Source organism: Suricata suricatta, chromosome 5, assembly GCF_006229205.1.
Source record: "Suricata suricatta isolate VVHF042 chromosome 5, meerkat_22Aug2017_6uvM2_HiC, whole genome shotgun sequence".
Taxonomy (NCBI): Eukaryota; Metazoa; Chordata; class Mammalia; order Carnivora; family Herpestidae; genus Suricata; species Suricata suricatta.
Genome location: NC_043704.1, coordinates 140,285,666 through 140,304,095, shown reverse-complemented (window position 1 = coordinate 140,304,095; position 18,430 = coordinate 140,285,666). Strand labels below are relative to the sequence as shown.

The window sequence follows — 18,430 nt, the reverse complement described above, 5'->3', positions numbered from 1 at the left end:
CCCAAGAGCAAGCCTCAACTACGGACCGATGGAATTGGTGTGCAAACATCCCAACTCCCTCGCTCTTCTCACGGGATGACTAAGGTGTGTGTGCTGTACGGACTCTCAAAGTTGCCCCTTGGGGGTAAGCTCCTGTTGCCCACAGTTGTAGCTGCCTTGGTAAATATCTTCCTTTTCTATCTCCTTTCCCACTTTCTCCCAGGCAAGTACTAACCAGGCCTGACCCTGCTTAGCGTCCGAGATCAGCTGAGATCGGGCTCATTAAGGGCGGTATGGCCATGGACTCACGTCTCACTTCCTACTGGTGCTCCCTGCACCTCCTAAATAAACTCCTTGCTATGGAATCCTTATTTCAGGGTCTGCTTCCAGGGGAAGCCAATGAAGACAGCTTGAAAACATTCATTTAACCAATATTTATTGGCTGCCTATTGTATACCAGGCACTGTGATGAACCAGATGATGTGGGTCTTGCCTGTTTTAGGAATTTTTTTTTTAGAAATGTTTACTTATTTTTGAAGGAGGGAGAGAGCATGCGCGTGAGTGAGAGAGGGAAGGAGGGGCAGAGAGAAAGGGACAGAGGATCCAGTGCAGAGTCCACGCTCACAGCCCAGAGCCGGACAGTGAGATCATGACCTGAGCTGAAGTTGATCTCTTAATGGACGGAGCCACCTTGGTGCCCACCCCAGGTCTTGCCTGTTTGAAAAGACAAATCCTCTCCACCTTCTCTCTTCCTCCTCACCGTCGAAATCTTCAGGCTATTTCTTCTCCATTCTATCCCACACATGGATTCCCAAGTCACCATCATAATGTAATTCTCATTATGACCCGTTGCAGCTGAAACACCCATGACAGCTTCTCATGACCCCAAAATCCCAACTTCAAACTTTTTTAAATGGCACATGAGGACATCATGATCGAGCCCCAAGCTTTGCTTCTCAGTGTCTTATGTCTTGTTTCTTCCCTTCTTATGTGTCCTACGGCCTGGCCTTTCCAGAGCAGTCAAGTGAGCATGGCACCAAGGTTAGGAGCATGCGCTTTGGAGCCAGAAGCATGGCCCTGACACCCAATGTCAATACACCATGACCTTCGGCAAGTGATTTTACCTCTCTGTGCCTCAGCTACTTTACCTGCAAAATGGCATAGCAGTACTTAGCCTATTGAGTCACTGGGACAGAACAGAAGCTGGGCATGCCATAAGTGCTGTTACTATTGGTAGTTTTTGAGAACATCACAACTGAACCACACAACGTGTGCTTGTGTTGTGTGCCCTGCCTGGGCAATGTTCCCCCTTTCAGTCCATTTCACAAACTTCTCATTCAAAATTGCACTCAAGTATCAACCACTCAAGGCAGCTGACCAACTCCTTATACCAACCCTAAGTAGTAATTGCTCTTCAATTCTATGGTATCTTACATATATTTTTTGTACTGACACTATATTATGGCTAATTGAGTGTGTGTGTGTGTGTGTGTGTGTGTGTGTGTGTGTATCTCCCATGTGGACTATAAGCTCCCTCAGGGTGGGGACTGTATCTCATTTGTCTTTATATCTCCAATGTCCAATATAGTACCTGGCATACAGATGGTGCTCCATAAAATTGAGTTTAATGTAAGAAGGAGCAAGCGTATAAATAAGTGAAAGAAAGAAAGAATGAATTAATGAATTAATGAATTTATTGCAGGATATAGAGTCGGACCTACATCTAAAGCCCACCCATCTTCTGTCTTTCTCTTGAGACCTCCCAAAGAGCAGGTGACATCTGTCCTGATCCTCCAACGGTCTATCTGCTTCATGCCCCTCCCCAGCCCTGTCCCTTCCCTCTCTGTGCATCCACTTTCTCGTACTTCTACTCTGGCCTGTAGAACATAAGGATATGATACTGAAGGACGCAGAGCATTGGAGCAGAGAGGCCGGTTCCCATGGTAACCATCCACAAGAACAGCGTCAGCAGGTGCTACTGCAGATGGTCCCTGACTCACGGCTCTTCATCTTTCTATCTTATCATGTTGTGAAAGCGATACACATTCAGTAGAAACTTTGAGTTCTGAACTTGGATCTTCTTCTGGGCTGGCGCCGTGCAGTCAGATCCTCTCTGATGATGCCAAGCAGTGCAGTAGGTGCCGCTCCCTGTTGGTCATGCGATCCCCAGGGTTGACAACCAGTGCCCGCATAGCCCTTCTGTGTCATTTTTAGCGCAGTATTCACCAAATTAGGTGAGATGGTCAACACTTCATTATCGAAAAGGCTTTGTGGGAGATGATTTTGCCCAGCTGTAGGCGAATGGAAGTGTTCTGTGCACCCTGAAAGGCAGCTGGGCTAAGCTGTGACGTTTGCTAGTTTAGGAGTACTAAACACATTGTGACTTAGGATATTTTCAGTTTGCGATGGGTTTCTAGGGCCGTGACCGCATCATAGGTGAAAGAAGACCTATTTCTCTCTTTACGCCTCTGCTCCCTGCCTGGCCGAGGCTGGGGGCAGGCAGCACAGGGGCACTGGGTGGCATCCACATTACTGTGCCCCTGCCTCTTCATGTCATGCTGCTCTTGCGAGTTTTTAGAGCTTGCTTTCCTATGGGGATTTTGTTTCCGTAAGACGTGAGGCCGTGGAAGAGGGGAGGCATGGGCCCAGTGACCCCAAGTCACCTTCTTAAGTGGTTTTTAAAATAGCAGGAGCCTACCCTTGATCTCCTGTTCTCCTGCTATGGAAATGCTTTGGGGATTAATGAGAGAAAAGCTCCTTTGGCACTTAAGGACTCTTCGTGGGGAAGATAGCATTCCTGTTGAGCCAGAAACAAGCCATAGGTGTGTTGTATGCAGTCGAGCATTGGCAGATACTGGGAAGGACTCTTTCCTCTGACCTTGATCTCAAGACTGCTGTTTACTGGGTCTTGCACCAGAGTCACATGGGAAATGTCTTAGCATTTCCTGTAAAAAACGACTGTAGGGAGACTTCCTTAGAATAAGCAAGAGTCTGATGATACATTCTGAGAACTCGGAGCCCAAGAAAAGTTTGTTTCCTTGTCTTGATGAACCATGGCTTATTTTTTTTTTCTACTAATGGACAATGAATGTCATATGGCTGCTGGAAGTTCTCAGCTACACATTATGTTCCTGGTGCTGTTGTCCTCAGCCCAGCAGGTCTTGTTACAAAAGATTCACATATATACATATTCACACACACATTTTTGGCCTTTTTTGGAAGCTGTAATTTTATTAGAAATTAGTTTCTCTCTGATCAGTGACTGGGAATGGAGCAAAAATGTATGAGTCCCTGGTTATTGAAGAATTCCAATCATGATATGCTGTCCCCATCAATTCAACCGACTGTGCTGGATTAAGGCCCCCGTCTAACAACGCGGCCTTTGCCTTTGTAAAACAACCCGTTTTCTTGTTTAAATTTAGCCTGACTTATTTAAAACTTCAGCCTCATTTCTGATCCACATGAGTTCTCCTCCTTCTCAACCATCCCCCGTAGACTAGACGTGGGGGTCTGCCAGTTAGGGGTGAAATGGGGGTTGGGGATTTGGGTTGGGAGGATTTTAAGCCTTTGCCCTCACTCTTTGCAGTGAGCTACAATGGGCGCTGCTGACAGAGGGCACCTCTAAGTAGCTCCCCACGGTGTGAGTGGTCCCTCTGGCAGACCCCCAGCTGGTGGCAGCATTGGTCACACGTGGGAGCCCCCCTCCCCCACTTGCTGTGGTAGTCCCAGGCAAGGCTGTAGCTGGACATCTCCCTTGGGCATTTGGGCATGCAGGCACCTCCTGCTTACCTCTGGGGAGCTGGGAATGATGGCTGTGGTGCAGGATGGTGAGTGTGCATCCCTGAAAGCCCGCACTACACTGCGTCTCTCCCATGTCACTTCCCTAGTCCTGGTGGCACACAGGCAGGCGGGCAAGTGTGGTAGCTACACAAAGAATAAAATGCCAAACTGCTCCAACCATCATAGATGACTCCTGTACTTGGGAAGCAGGAGGAGGAAAGACAGAACAGTTTCACTTTGCAAACGCTTCACGCCCCTCCACCCCAAAAGCAGACCCCTCCTGTCTCCTCAGGCCCCTCCTGTGTACAAGGCCGGGGTACATTGAGTCAGGAGGTGGTTCTGCCAACATGACCCCTTCTGGCAAGTCCGGGAAGGAGGCCGTTGGCCCCAGCGTCTGTGGGTTCTCTGAGGTGAGACTCTGGGTGGAATTTTGTTTTCAGCGATGACCCTTATTCGCAGTTCTGGGAAAACAAGGGGGAAACATCACACACGACCCACCATCCCATCCTGTGACATAAGCACATTGTCAAAAATCGTTTCCTGATTACTGAAGATTTTATGGCACCAAAAAAAAAAAAAAACCACCTAGACTTCTGTTTTGTTTTCTTTAGTTATTTTTAAGCAGGCTCCACACCCAACGTGGGGCACAAACTCCCAACCCTGACATTGAGAGTCACACGCTCTCCTGATAGCCAAGCGCTCCTTGTTTTGTTATGTGGGAGTCCTTCCCTTTAAGGAGGTCACATCTTATTTTAAAGAAAGGACTAATGAAAACCTGGTCATTTGCAGTCTTCCGTCTGCCTGTAGGGGGCAGTCGCTCCATCTAGAGTTCCGGATTTTGTGACCTGTTCGGTAGGCTTCAGACGTACTTGGAGGCTCACTCCTTCATTCTCAGTTCTCAGGTATGCGTGTTGCTAGGTATCTCTGGCTATGTATCAAGGACTAGAGAAAATTTCCACATTCTCCTCAGCCCACGAGTTGGGAAACATGCTGTGTGGTGAAGTTCAAGAGGAAATTGTATTTCTGAGGAATTAAGGAAACTGATAACGAGCAGTTGGGTAAATCACTATCAAAAAAGGACAAAGGCCTAGAAATGTGCGGGAGAACAATCCTCTTCCTGTAGCTCTATAAGCCTAGTTTGGAAGTTACATTTGTTCTGTGGCTATATACCATTAGGAGAGAGCGAAGCCTACCTCCTCTAGATAGATGGGCTGGGCTGAGGGGGAAGGGGTTGTCTGTATGGTCGGTCATCTGTGGAACACACACCCTTCAGAATCTCAACTGAGATCAATGTCCCCAGGTAACATAACAGCGACCGTTTGTCAAACATTAACCGTGTCAGGGCGCCTGGGTGGCTCAGTCAGTTGAGCATCCAACTCTTGATTTCAGCTCAGGTCATGATCTTGTGGCTTGTGAAATTAAGACCAAAGAGATCCTGCTTGGGATTCTCTCCCTCCCTCTCTCTCTCTCTCTCTCTCTCTCTGCCCCTTCCTTCTCTCTCTCTCTCAAAATAAATAAATAAATAAACTTAAAAGACAAGACAAGAAACCACTAACTGTACCAAGTTCCAACCTAAATGGTGACTGGGTATTATTTCATATATTCTCAACAATAACAGCATGAAGTCCCCCCCCCCCCAGTAATACAGGTGGGAAAGCTGAGAAATAACAGAACCAGTCAGCCCTAGAGTGTGGATTTGAATGTGAGTAATTTCCGATCAGAGCCCAAATACAGAAACCTCTCTGATTGTATTACTGCCCCGGGTGTAGACAGGATTCTTTGGAGCTGGAGGTGTGGAGCAACCTAGCGATAGCAAACTAGGATAAAGCCCGCCGGCCAGAGGGGCAGAAAGCAGTTTATTGTATGGTTCCTGCTTTTTTTTTTTTTAATCTACATATTTTTTCCTTTTTTTTTTTTTTTTGTAGACCTGATTATACCCTTTTTAAATTTAATTAGGGAGTCTGTGAGAATAGGGTTTTTACAGTTGGGTCAGACGGACACAGAGGGGTCAGAGTACCTTGAGGCCACCATGATAATGGCAAGGTGGGTTCAAAGTGAGACAACACAGGGGCGCCTGAATTGAGCGTCCGACTTTGGCTCAGGTCATGATCTCATGGTTTGTGGGTTCAAGCCCTGCATTGGGCTCTGTGCTAACATCTCTGTGCTAACATCTCAGAGCCTAGAGCCTGCTTCACATTCCATGTCTCCCTCTCTCTCCCTCAGCCCCTCCCCTACTCACTCTTGGTCTCTGTCCCCCCCCAATAAACATTAAAAATAAATAAAAGACTCTTCTTTTAAAAAAATGTGTATGTCTAAGACTTAAAAAAATTCTTTTAAATGTCTATTCATTTTTGAGAGACAGAGAGAGACAGAGCACGAGCAGAGGAGAAGCAGAGAGAGAAGCAGGCATAGACTCTGAAGCCAGCTCCAGGCTCTGAGCTGTTAGCATAGAGCCTGACGTGGGGCTCGAACCCATGAACCATGAGACCATCACCTGAGCTGAAGTAAGATGTTCAATTGACTGAGCCACCCAGGCGCTCCTCAGACTTTTTTTTAAACAAGGTAAGCTGTGTATGAATTTACCTTTTCGGTGGGTTTCAGGGTCATCCATCTGAGGAGAAAGGAACTCATGTTCTCTCTGGTAGAGGGAAGGTAATGAAATAACATAAATGCCAGGACCCTGCATTATCACAGGCCTAGGAGTGCGAGCTTCAGCTGAGCATGTTTGAAGTGGGGAGGGAGGCAAGATTGTAATAAGGAAATATTTGCATGCAAATATTTCTGGTCAGTTGCCAAGAAATCTCGGAAAACCCCTTTTTTCAATCTGCAGAAGTCTAGAAATTTGGTGTGTATTCTCCTATCTGAAATAAATACTCACTTTTAAACCTACTTGTGCATTACGTATTTGTATTCTTTTTCTTCAAGAAAGTCCCTTAAGTTGTAGACACTTTAGATCCTACAATGATCCAGGTCCACTCCCACTCAAGGGCTAGGGAGTGGTGTAGGGCTGTCCTCTGGTTGTGGGGCTGGATTCTTAGAGGGTTTTTTTTTTGTCATCACTCCGTTTTTTCCCCCTGTGGCAGGATGCTTAACTCCAATAATACTAACATTTTCTTTGTTAATTCCCTTCTGATCTCGTTGGCGCTGGAAAACCATATAATGAAGCTTTTTAGAGTTACTTAACTCTGGGTAAGAGATTAACAAAGTTTCTTGTGTTCGACCACAATGCCTAGAATTTTTTCTGCTCACTTCCCAGCTCCCACATATACTTCGGATGGTTGATATTCCTACACAAGTTATTACCACATGAGTTAGCTTTTTATCATCTTTTGCTTGTTAATAAAACAGGACATTTTATTTGGAAAAAGCAAAGTAGGGTGTGAGGACTTCATACATTTTTAGGACAGGTTCTAAACCTTTAAGCGGCTTCTTAACAGCCATCCTGATTCTCCAAAAAGCACTCAGCAGGATACAGGCAGACGCACACTTTCCATTAACAGTTTGTGGTTTTAGAGACCCTAGGCGCGGCTGGCCCTGTCCATGTCAGGCTCTGGCTGTAAGAAGTGGGGCGAGCTTTGTAAGCACATCACATCTCCATTCCATGGTCCCCGGTGCTCCTGTTCCTCCAAGCCCTGTAATTCTAATGACTGTCTCGGGATTGGATCTTCAAGGGATGATCAGTGATGTCACTGCAGCGTGTGGCCGGCAGGAGGCTCTGGCACTTGGTGGCCTCCCAGGCTTTAGGCCTCCAGGCTGCAGAATTGACAAGAACAAGCAAGGGTACCTGTCCATTCCCAGAGCTCCTCCCCTCTATTCTTTCTGAGCCTTATTCTCCATCTCCGCCTTAAATCTGGTGTAGAAATAGATACTAGAAGTGAATAATAACTACTATTAATATTAACTACTAAATAATTAATAAGTTGTAATGAATGCTTGCTTATTATTAACAACAATCTAGACAACATTTCTTTTCCGGTTGCCGGGTTGAGTTAATCTCAGTGAAGAGGCCGAGGGCTGCGGGAAGCCAGCAGGTCCCTCTGAGCTGAGTCAGATCAGCCTCCTTCTATTCCATCCAGCGCCTGACATAGTTGTAATAGGCACACCGTGAGTCACAGGCCTCCCATCCACGAGGTCTTTGGGCCCATTTCTGCCTCCCAAGCTGATGTTGCCAGAGATAAGAACCTAAGAGGTCTTAGCTATTTGGTTAATGTTAACCTAGGCCAGCTGAGATAATGGGAGACATTGTGTACAGGACGGGGGACACCCACACTCGTCTTTCTAAGGGACCGACTCTACTGAGAAAGCCTTTCTTGTCTGAGTGACAGTGAGGCAGGAAATTTAGTGACAAGAGCATGGGTTCCTTATCGGGCACTTGAAATCAGGTCTGGCTACTAAATCGTTATACAATCTCAGCTCCTCTGTTGATGTCCCCTTTCCCCATTCTCATCTGGAAACATGGGTTTTACAACACCAGGACCTTGCTTAACACACTCGTGTGTTTTTATCTGTCTTTTAAATAATTTACTGTCATTGCCATTGATGTGGGCTAATAGATTCCAGAAGTAAAGCTTATCATCGCTACATACCTGGGGTGTGTCATGCACTGAGGATAATATTGCTCATAATGTCATTTGTCAGACAGGACCAAGCCACCAACATGCATCAGACATTGTATTGGGCGTTGTTTTTGTACAAATCAAAGCGGTCATTATCTTCACCCTCAAGGAATTTACATGTTAGTTGGTGGGGGTGGGGGGCAATGTTGTGGGTGTAGTGCATGTAGGGAGTACAGGGGGCTGCCTAGAGGGTTCCCTCTCTCATACTTGGGGCCAGAGGAGACTTAAGGAGCTGAATTTTGAAGGAAGATTAGGAAATAGCAGGATGAAGAAAAGCCAGGGGGCCTCTGGGGAGCAAGAACACAGCCAGACAGAGGTGTACTGTTGGTTAGCACCAAACTGAGTGTCTCCTTAAGTAAACCAAAGGTAATTCAGCTCTCTGGTCCAGAGGTCAGGAAATCCGGGGTCGCGGCCTGGCACTGTCAACAGCTTTGTGAAGCTGGTCCACCCAGTCACTTAATTGCTCTGAGCTTGTTTACTCAGTGATCCATGGGAAGGCAGCTTGCTTATGCTCAAAAATGGCCCCAGGCCTAACTTTCTATACGATTCTGCATTTGGGGTTAGTCCTCAGACGCCGAATAAGGGTTGCAGGTGTCCGGTGACGCTGGATGTTGGCTGGCAGTGGAAGGTCATCAGTCGAGTCTGTAGCTAACTCAGGGCCATGCATAGTACCACTGCCCAAACGGTGTTTTGGAAAACACTGGAACTCAGGACCCCACCTTCCTTCTGTGGGGGATGGAAATAGCAATAATCATGTAGAGCCCAAGAAGTCTGGTACATGATGTGTTGGCCAGGAGCAAGGTGCTGAGTGACGGGGCAGAGCATTTTGGATTTCTGTCTTGAAATTGTTTTATGGAAAAGGGTGGAAAGCCAGCCCTACCCCTGACAGGTCCCCAGCATTTCTGATGGATGGGGATCTCCAATACCCATTCAGCTGCTGGAGGGTTCAAGACTTTAACCTTGAATGTGGCTTTTGGAAATCTCGAAAGCTAGTTTCTACTGACTCAGTCAGATATGATACAGTGTGTATTGGGCTGCTGTGGGAGGAAAAATAAATTCCTGGGCTGGCGGTGGGAGCGGGGCAGGGAGGGTGGCCAGGCAGGATCAGTCTTTATCTGTCCCTGGTGTTGGCAGCCCGTGCTTCCTTAACTGATCAAAACAAAGGGACTGTGACATCTTGTACCCCTCACTCGCTACTCTCCTCTTTAGCTCTTGTTCTGGCAATAGCTCCTGCCCTTTGTGGGTCAGATCCTTTAACTCTTTAGATCTGGTTGTGAACAGCCTTGGTTTCTTTTCCCCAAAAAGAAAGCCCTTCCCCATTCCTGCCAGAAAGCACCCAAGAAGTCAAGAAGAAGGGAATCGGACCAGAAACATACATTCCTGTTCCTTGATGATGGACATAAGGCCAAGGGCTTCATTCTCTGAAGCTGTTCAACGGAAAAAGCAAAAGAGGTTTTAAAAACATAAGGGAGTTATGGGGACTGGGGGAAATTTTGCTTGAAGTTTTAACATTGTTACTGTACTTTTACACTGAGTCCTTCATGACCCTACAGGATCAAATGGTGTTTCTCCATGAACTCTGAGCAAGTGTTCTAATTATAATCGGTGCTCTCCAGAGAGACCTCCAGGCAGGCAAAGTGAACCACACCTGGAAGCGTATCCTAAGAGTACAATTCAAAACCTGCAAGTTCTCACTGTTTGCTATCAAGGAAGATACGGGAGGAAAAGGTAAAGGGAGACAAAGGATCAGTAACCAGGACAAGTGGGTTATTTTCCAGAGTTTCTTCTTGCAGGCAAAACTCCATTAAAATCACCTTGGTTTCCATTGCAACCTCTAGGGTCAAAGAAGGTCCATTTGAGATTTGGTTTTCTCTCCTTCATCACCCTTGAACTACACTTAGGCCTCCGGGTTTAGGATAGTATCCGGTCTAAAACTGCCTGTTTGAGAAAACCTTTGTACCTTATTGCTGATGTAGGTGACACTGAGGATTAGTGACGCGTTGGGTGGAGTGTTGGAAATGAGATTAAAACGCAGCAGAGCAAATTGTTGCTTCAGCTTGAATTGATGAGGGATGGGCCAACTGAAGGGAGGGGGCGTAAGTAAAAGTCTGGCTTTCCTTGCCCTCAGGAAACTGCTTTTCAACCAATAAACAAAATGGCTCCCGCCTTAGAATGGTGACTACATTTGGAAGTCTGTAGATGAGTCTTTGACATGGCGCCAAACCCAACATCAGGTATAAGATGGTATCTGCTCATTAAAGCACACTACTGCCTTGAGGATACTCTGGTTGCTTGGGAGGCCGAATTGAAGAGGTACTGGGCGGTGGGGTGTGGGGGTGGGTCTGGACTGTTGTGACGAAAGCAAGGTCTTCCTTTTGCACATGGGAATGCTTCTCGGCTTGCGTTCCATCCTGCATCCTGGTCCTCAATGCCTCTCCCTATGTTAAGAGGCCTCAGTTGTGAGAAACAAAAGACTGTGTTTACACCAATGCACAAAGCATAGGGAACATATCTTGGAAGGCAGTCCTTCTGATTATTTTGCACTGTAATTGGAGCCAACTGCTATTTTTCACAAGTCATGGGTGAGCTGCAACGCACCCTAAAGCACTTTTGCTTAGAATGTGGCATAACGTCAGACTGTTCCCTGCCGTGTGCATCCTTCTACCGGATAGAAGGTGAAGGGCAGCTCAGTTAGCGGGGGCTGTTCTACTTGCCCTGTGTTGTCTCTCTGCCTCTGTGTATAAATAGCACAGTCATGAGAAGCTGCTTCTTTGCAAACCACATACAGGAGGACTTGTCAGCAAGTTGTCTAGAAGTGACTGGGAGTTGACTCGTTCCGTTACTAGAAGCTCAGTTTTCTTCTGGATGAGGCTGACACACCTTCGGAGGTGTGTGTCACACGGAGCAGAAGGCTGTCTGTAGGTCTAGTGGCAGTCGCCCAGCTCTTGGGGGTGGCAGTGAGGCCAGACAACCAGGCTGTGTCCTCCTTCGCCATCGCCAGTGAGAATTTGTGGCTCTCATCTATCTGGTGTCTTGTCCCCAGGAACATTTTGATCATCTTTTGGGAGACAATGCGGGCAGATGATCACCTCCTGGGGAGTTGACACTCGGCCTCTCCACCAGGACCTCAGGGGCAGACAAAGGTACCGAGCGAGGGCATGGGGCTTGTTCCAGAAGGGTGGAGGGTCATATGGTCAGCACTGCCTGCCTCATTCTAGGCCCGCTGTGGCTGCTCCCATGAGCCTGGGCTCCCGGCACTGGGTCCTCAGTCCCCGCAGGGCTGGAGTGCATGCACGGCCAGCTCCTCCAATCCTCCCCTCCCTCTTCCCTTCCCCCCTTTTTTCTTAGAGCTGGAAGTGGTAGAGTGCAGCCATGACAGCCCAGATCTTTACCCCTATATTTACAGTGCCTAGCACACCGTCAGTCCTGAATCAACACTGCTTGGTTGGTTGGTTGGCTGAATACTTCACTTCAAACTCTTCACTCCTTTCCCGTCTAGTTGTGGATTTTCTAGATTTCTCTGAATCTAATCTTAACAATAGTCCCTGGATGGATTCTCTGGGTATTTTACTCTGACTTTCCATGAGTCCAAACAACAGTGGGAAAGCAAAGGTTCTGAAAAGCAAATATGACCCAAGGGCCCAGTTTTTCTCCACAAAGGCTAAGAGCTACTAGCAGAAAATGCAGTTACCTTTACAAAGCTGGTAAGCAATTGATTTTTCAATTCAGTAAGTTATGAAACATTTTCAAGCCAATGACAACACTAATTAACACCAAAGAAGATTAGGCAGGCCCTCGAGTTTTCCACTAACTTTAATGAATTAGTTGCGTTGCTGGAACATTACTCAGCTCAGGAAGAATAAAGGACAGAGATGTGCTCCCCATTCTGCTGAACATGATAATGAGGTCTGCACCTCATTTGTAGGGGAAATGTTCTTTAGTGAGCCTCCGCAACTGAGATAATGAATCTATGCCCAATTTTACTTCCGATTTTATTAATGGATTATTTTACAGACTAATGCAATTATAAATTAGCTATTCAACAGCACACAATGGAATTCATGAACAAATCTGGTTAAATGCTTTTCTTGATTACACTGCGTGTATGACATCTTTAAAACAGGGATTCTATTCTTAATTCACACCATCAATTAATGTTTGCACACATTGTATTAATCAGTTCCCGTTGCCAGGAGGAGCCTGAGTTGTTTATTGGGAGGGACATATTAGCATTTGCCGGCATCTCTAATTACTAATCTGAAATTCCTGGAGAAAGGGGGAAAAAAGGTTTTTTCTTTCAATTTGTGTGGCTACACATCAAAACACTCTCTTACGTTCATGATCTACTAAGAGAAAAATGCAAGTTCAAAACAATGTGAGTTGCAGAATGCCCTTGTCATTTATTATCTAAAAGAGTCTAAAAGCATCCTAAAATTTTGACCATGGTTATTGCCAGGCAAACGATTCCCTGGTGACTTAGTTTATCCTTGCTTTCCTGTATTTGTGGATATTTTTCTCCATTTGGACAATGATATGGAGAGCCTTATATCCATATGCTAAAATACGCTAGCTAACAACATACAAAGCATCATATGGCTTCTAGGAATCCTAATATTCAATAAACCCTTGTGTAAGTGGACTATAAAAATCTATTACATCCCAGAATGGAAGGCTGACTGTGATAAATGAATTTAATTGTATCACAAATCTAAGCTATAACCGCACCTAAGAAGGAAGGGAAAAGGAGCTGAGCAACCTTAAAAGGAGCTTCTGAAGATGGTGCTTTGGGTACTGTAAGACTAAAGGCACAAGAATTCTGCATAAACACCTTACTCCCGTTGGTAAATTTGTTTCTTGCAGGGCTGTGGATTAGCAGTTATACCAGGATTGGTCAAAGAAGTAAGTACTGTCAGAGAAAGAAGTAGAAGGCTAGAATGTGCTTTACCATGTTGGGCTAGAGTAGAAGATAGCAGTTAAATTTATGTTTATTTTAAGATGTGTATCTTAATATATACTTAATATATACATATGTATTTTATTTACTTTAACATCTATTTTATTTTTTTAATTTTTTAAAATGTTTTTTATTTATTTTTGAGAGACAGAGAGAGACAGCGCGAGCAGGGGAGGGTCAGAGAGAGAGGGAGACACAGAATCTGAAGCAGGCTCCAGGCTCTGAGCTGTCAGCACAGAACCGGACGTGGGCCATTGTCCAAAAAAAGAGCCGAGGCTGCTCAGAGAAAGGGCTGAGACAGGGAAAATGAGCATCTTATGGTTTCATAAATGAACGAATTCTTTCCCCCCACCACTCACACAGAAAGGCATAGAACATCTCAAAAGGACACAGGGGACCAGCCTGAAACTGCTCCCAGTGGCCAAAGCTGGACCAATTTTAGCAAGAAAATAAATAATGATGATATTAGATTATAATACGAGTAATAAAAGAAATATCCTTGAGTACAGATAGGTATAAATAAATGATTAAATAAATAAGTAAATGAGGGAGAAGGGACCGATCTTCTATGCAGAAGAATTACAATTAATAAATGTAGAGACTCCCCACTGCAGAAAGTGAAACTTCATTCCTCTCTCCTCGAGTGTGGGCTGTACTTAACAGTGACTCACTTCTAGGCGCCTGGTGGTTCAGTTGGTTAAGCATCTGTCTCTTGGTTTGGGCTCAGGTCACGGTCTCACGTTTTGTGAGTTTGAGCCCAGGGCCCCACTATGACAGTATGAAGCCTGCTTGGGATTCTATCTCTCCCCCTCTCTCTCCTCCTCCTCTGCCCACTCTCTCTGTCTCTCTCTAAATGAATAAATAAACTTAAAAAAATTTTAAACAAACAAATAGACAACAACAACAAAACTTGCAATGAATAGAGTATGGAAAGGGGGGATGGTGCCTTTACACTGACAAAGCCCAGCCCCACCCCCTTAACCAGGTGACCAAGGTTAAGATCACCGGTGACATGTCATACTGATATCACACTGTCCCTAATATAATAAGATGAGGAGGGCACTTCGTATTCTGGTTTTCTTCCTCCAGACTCAGTTCCCCAGTCTCGTCCTGCAAAAACCTGTTAGACCAACCCAAATTGAGAGGCACTCTACAAGACATTTGTCCAGTCTTCTTTAAAATTGTCAAGATTACAGACATCAAGGAAAGATCGAGAAACTCTCTTGAATTGGAGGGACCTGGGGAGGCAGGAGAGCTAAATATAACACAGCATTCAGGATTAGATCTCGGAATAGAAAAAGACATTTCATGTAAAACTGGTAAAATTGGAATAAAGTCTGTAGCTGAGTTAATAGCATTAATTTCTTGTTTTTATTGAACGTGTTGAGGTTAGATGTTTACATTGGAAGAAGCCCAGTGGAGGGTATCTGGGACTTTCTGTAGTTTTGCAAATTTTCTATAAACCTAAAATGACGGAAATTTAAAAAAAGACTTCAAATCTTTCCTAGTATTTTATACATGTTCTAATTATTTCTGCTATTGAAAGAAATTGTTTGTTAATAATCGCTCTCTTGTGTTTCACTATTTAGCAGCAGCAGATGAAGAACTGAGGCTCCCTGGATTTGAATCCTCCTCATTATATGTGACCTCAGACAAGTCATTTAACTTTTCAGTGCCTCAGTTTCTTCATCTGTAAAATGAGAGTAATGATGTATCATAGATATAACAGAGGATTAAATGAGATAATACTCAAACAGTAGAGCTCTTCTAAAATGTCCCAGAAATAACCTGAAAAAAATAAGTTCCCCATCCCCATGCAATTCTTTTACTTATGAGTCAGAAAATGGGCCCAAAAGTCAGAGATGGATAAAAAGAGGTGAAATTAACCTGTATTTGTTAAGTCCCAGTGGGTACCAGAAGGAGAATCAATTTAAGTAAAGCGAACACTCATTTCAGTCCTTTCCTGCCTTTTTAAGGTTATTTTTTCTCTTGATTGTGAACAAAAAGTATCCTAAGTTACTCTGTTTCTTCCATTTTTTTTGTTGTTGTTGTTCTATACTGTTTCTGGATCCGAGGGCCCAAACATCAGAATGTCACCTGTGACATCCCTTTCCCCAGCCAGATGTAAAAAATATTTAGCACTTATTATGAATAAACAATTACATTTTTCTAATATTCCTAGTATTGCAAAACTCAGGAGTGTTCCTACAAAGCTGACTGCATAACCCTTGGACGCTTTACCTTTGGGCCCCATTAGTCACAGTTCTTACTAAGCAGGATTAAATTACTAAGCGGAGTTGAGATTTCATTTTTTTAAGGGTTCTATTTATTTAAGTAATCTCTACACCCAACGTGGGGCTCGAACTCACAACCCCAAGATCAAGAGTCACATGCTCTTCCGCCTGAGCCGGCCAGGCGCCCCAAAATTTCATTTTTTTTAAAGACCGCATTTGCTAGTATCTGATTGAAAGAAACACTTCTGAAAAAATTCTGCCTTTTGTAACTCACTGGCAACAAAAGGAGAGAGGTCTTCAAGAATTCTCTTTATGTAAGACAGTGGTTCTCCAATTTTAGCCTGCAAGAGAATCACGTGTGGTATGAAATCACAGATTGCCAGGCCCACCCCTGGAGTGTAAAATTCAGTAGGTCTGGGGTTGGAACCTGAGAACTGCATTTTGTCTTAAGTTTATTTATTCATGCTGAAAGAGAGGGAAAGGCTAGAGAGAGAGGGAGAGAAAGAAAGAATCCCGAGCGAGCTGCGTGCTGTCCATACAGATCCCAATGCAGGGCTCGAACTCATGAACCATGAGATGGTGACTTGAGCTGAAGTTGGATGCCTAAGCGCTGAGCCTTCCAGGTGTCCTGACAATTGCATTTCTAGTAAGCTCGCTTGTGATGCTGCTGCTGCTGCCTGACCATACTTTGGGAACCGCTATCTGTGGTTTGAAAGGACTAATGTGTTTTAGGGCTTATTTTACCTAATGGCCAATGGGAATATGGCTAAAACCACGGGATGAAAAAGGAATGAATGCAGCGTCCTGGTAAGCCTGCAAGCATGGAATCACCTGTCGTTTTCTCTAGAGCTTTCAACAGTGACACCACTTTTTTTTTTTTAATGTTTTTTTTATTTTTGAGAGAGAGACAGAGCATGAACAGAGGAGGGACAGAGAGAGAGGAGGAGACAGAATCTGAAGCAGGCTCCAGGCTCTGAGCTGTCAGCACGGAGTCCAACATGGGGTTCAAACTCATGAGCCGTGAGATCCTGACATGAGCCGAAGTCAGATGCTTAACTAACTGAGCCGCCCAGGCGCCCCTGCCGCTTTTTATTGTTTCTCGAGGATTCCTGTACAAAAGATGTTTGGCTGCTTATCTGCTGGGGTAGAACAGGCTTCCTCAAATGTCTTCTTTGTGAACAGGAATGCCGAGGGGTGTGTCTCTAGTTCAGCGGTTCTCAAATTTTATGGTGCATGAGAAGCACTTGGTGAGCTTATTTAAAAAGCATGTTTCTGGGCCCCACCCAAGAAACTTTGATTTATTAGATAATAATAATAGCAAGCACTTATTATACACTTACCTGTGCCAGGCACTATTATAAGCACTTTACTTGTATGAACTGATTTAATCCCGGCAACAACTGTGTGAGGTAACTGCTATTGTTCGTCTTTTACAGATGAGGAAACTGAGGTTCAGAGTGGTTGATATCTAGTCAACTAGTTATTATCTACTTAGTAGTGGAGCCTGGATGTGCACCCAGCAGTTGGCTCCAACGTCTCTGACCCATGATTTCACTCCCACATCTTGTCTGGTGAGGCTCCTTAACCTGAGTTCCGCAAAGGGAGCCCTAGTTGTAGGCAGTTTATTGGACTGACGGTTCCAGAGGCAGAAACAAGTAAGCAAGAAGGCGAAGGAGGAAAACTGTGCATTAATGAGCTAGTTGTTGCCTTGGGTGGCCAGGGCTCGGTCTTCCCGGGGACCCTCAAAAGGATCGTGAAGAACATACTTTAGAATTCCCACCTTAAGGGTGAGAAGCTGGAGTACCTACCTGATGCCTTTTCCTTCCTGGTTGAGGAGTGTCTTACTGAGCAAGAATTCCCTGGCACTTACATTCTTCTCTGAAGCCAGAGAAAGCCCTGGGGCAGAAGAATGGAGAGATTAGTGCAGGGAATCATCCACCAAAGCTGCAGGCCAGCTCTGAGGTGAGGCATAGGGATGGGGGCAGAGCTTTGATAGGAATCTGCATCTTAATATACCCTTCTGGTGGCTCAGAGAACACATGCTGAGAAGCATTTTTAAAGTTTGAGGATGACCTTGGGCTGCCTCAGTTTGGTAGGTCAGGCCTCAGTGACAACAGGGTTCTAAATGGTAGGAGACTGAAAATCTTCCCATTTCTCTTTTCATCCCCAGCCCACAAAACTGTACCGGAAGAAGTGAGCCAAACCAGACCAGTAATTCATTCAGATCCCACAATGCAGTCGAAGCCTGCCTCCTGTCCGAGACCGACACAGGGCGCAGCCAACCAGAAATAGCCCTATCTAACCAGTCATGAGAAAGTTAAAGTTCTCTGGATGGGTGAGGAAGGGGCAGAAGTTTCTGTGCTTGCTTTCACTGTCTAGGTTTTGCATTTCAAATACGTTTAAAAATGTGTCACTGCCTCTCTCACCAATAAAATTGAACTAACTCAGAACCCAAATCGTTGGGAGGATAGAGGGTGAGGCTTAAGAGGCATCTGAAAGTGCACAGCACTAAGCAGGCAGTGAGAAAGAACTAGAACCAGAGATACTGAATGGAGGACCTAGGAAAGATTCCATTTCAGGGCCTGCAAACTCAGAGGCCTTCACGACCCAGGCGGGTATCATGGCTGGGTATAAATCCATGCAAAGCAATTATGAAATCAGTACAGAATGGGGAAGCCTGTGGCAACCAGAGAATGCACACTCTTTCTAATTTTCAGTAATGCTGGGTTGGCTAAAAGTCAACATACAAAAAACAGTTTGGGGCTCATGTTTGCACACTACTAATATGTGCCTATTTAATTTCACTTATGCCCCTTTAGTTGAAAGGAGACAGTTTTCTGGGGTCACTCAGGGACTTACATTCTGCT

The 18,430-nt window shown here is 45.1% G+C and overlaps 1 long non-coding RNA gene across 2 annotated transcripts in view; it reads right to left on the bottom strand.

Moving 5' to 3' along the window:
- Nucleotides 1–18,430, bottom strand: part of LOC115292880 — a 32,559-nt gene that overhangs the window by 9,923 nt on the left and 4,206 nt on the right. Inside the window, exons 2-3 of one of the 2 annotated variants that reach the window (XR_003909196.1) lie at nt 17,372–17,459; nt 6,343–6,397 (exon numbers count right to left, since the gene is read on the bottom strand). This is a non-coding gene — a long non-coding RNA (uncharacterized LOC115292880). The remainder of the gene's footprint in view (nt 1–6,342; nt 6,398–17,371; nt 17,460–18,430) is intronic. The other variant, XR_003909197.1, reaches the window with a different exon arrangement.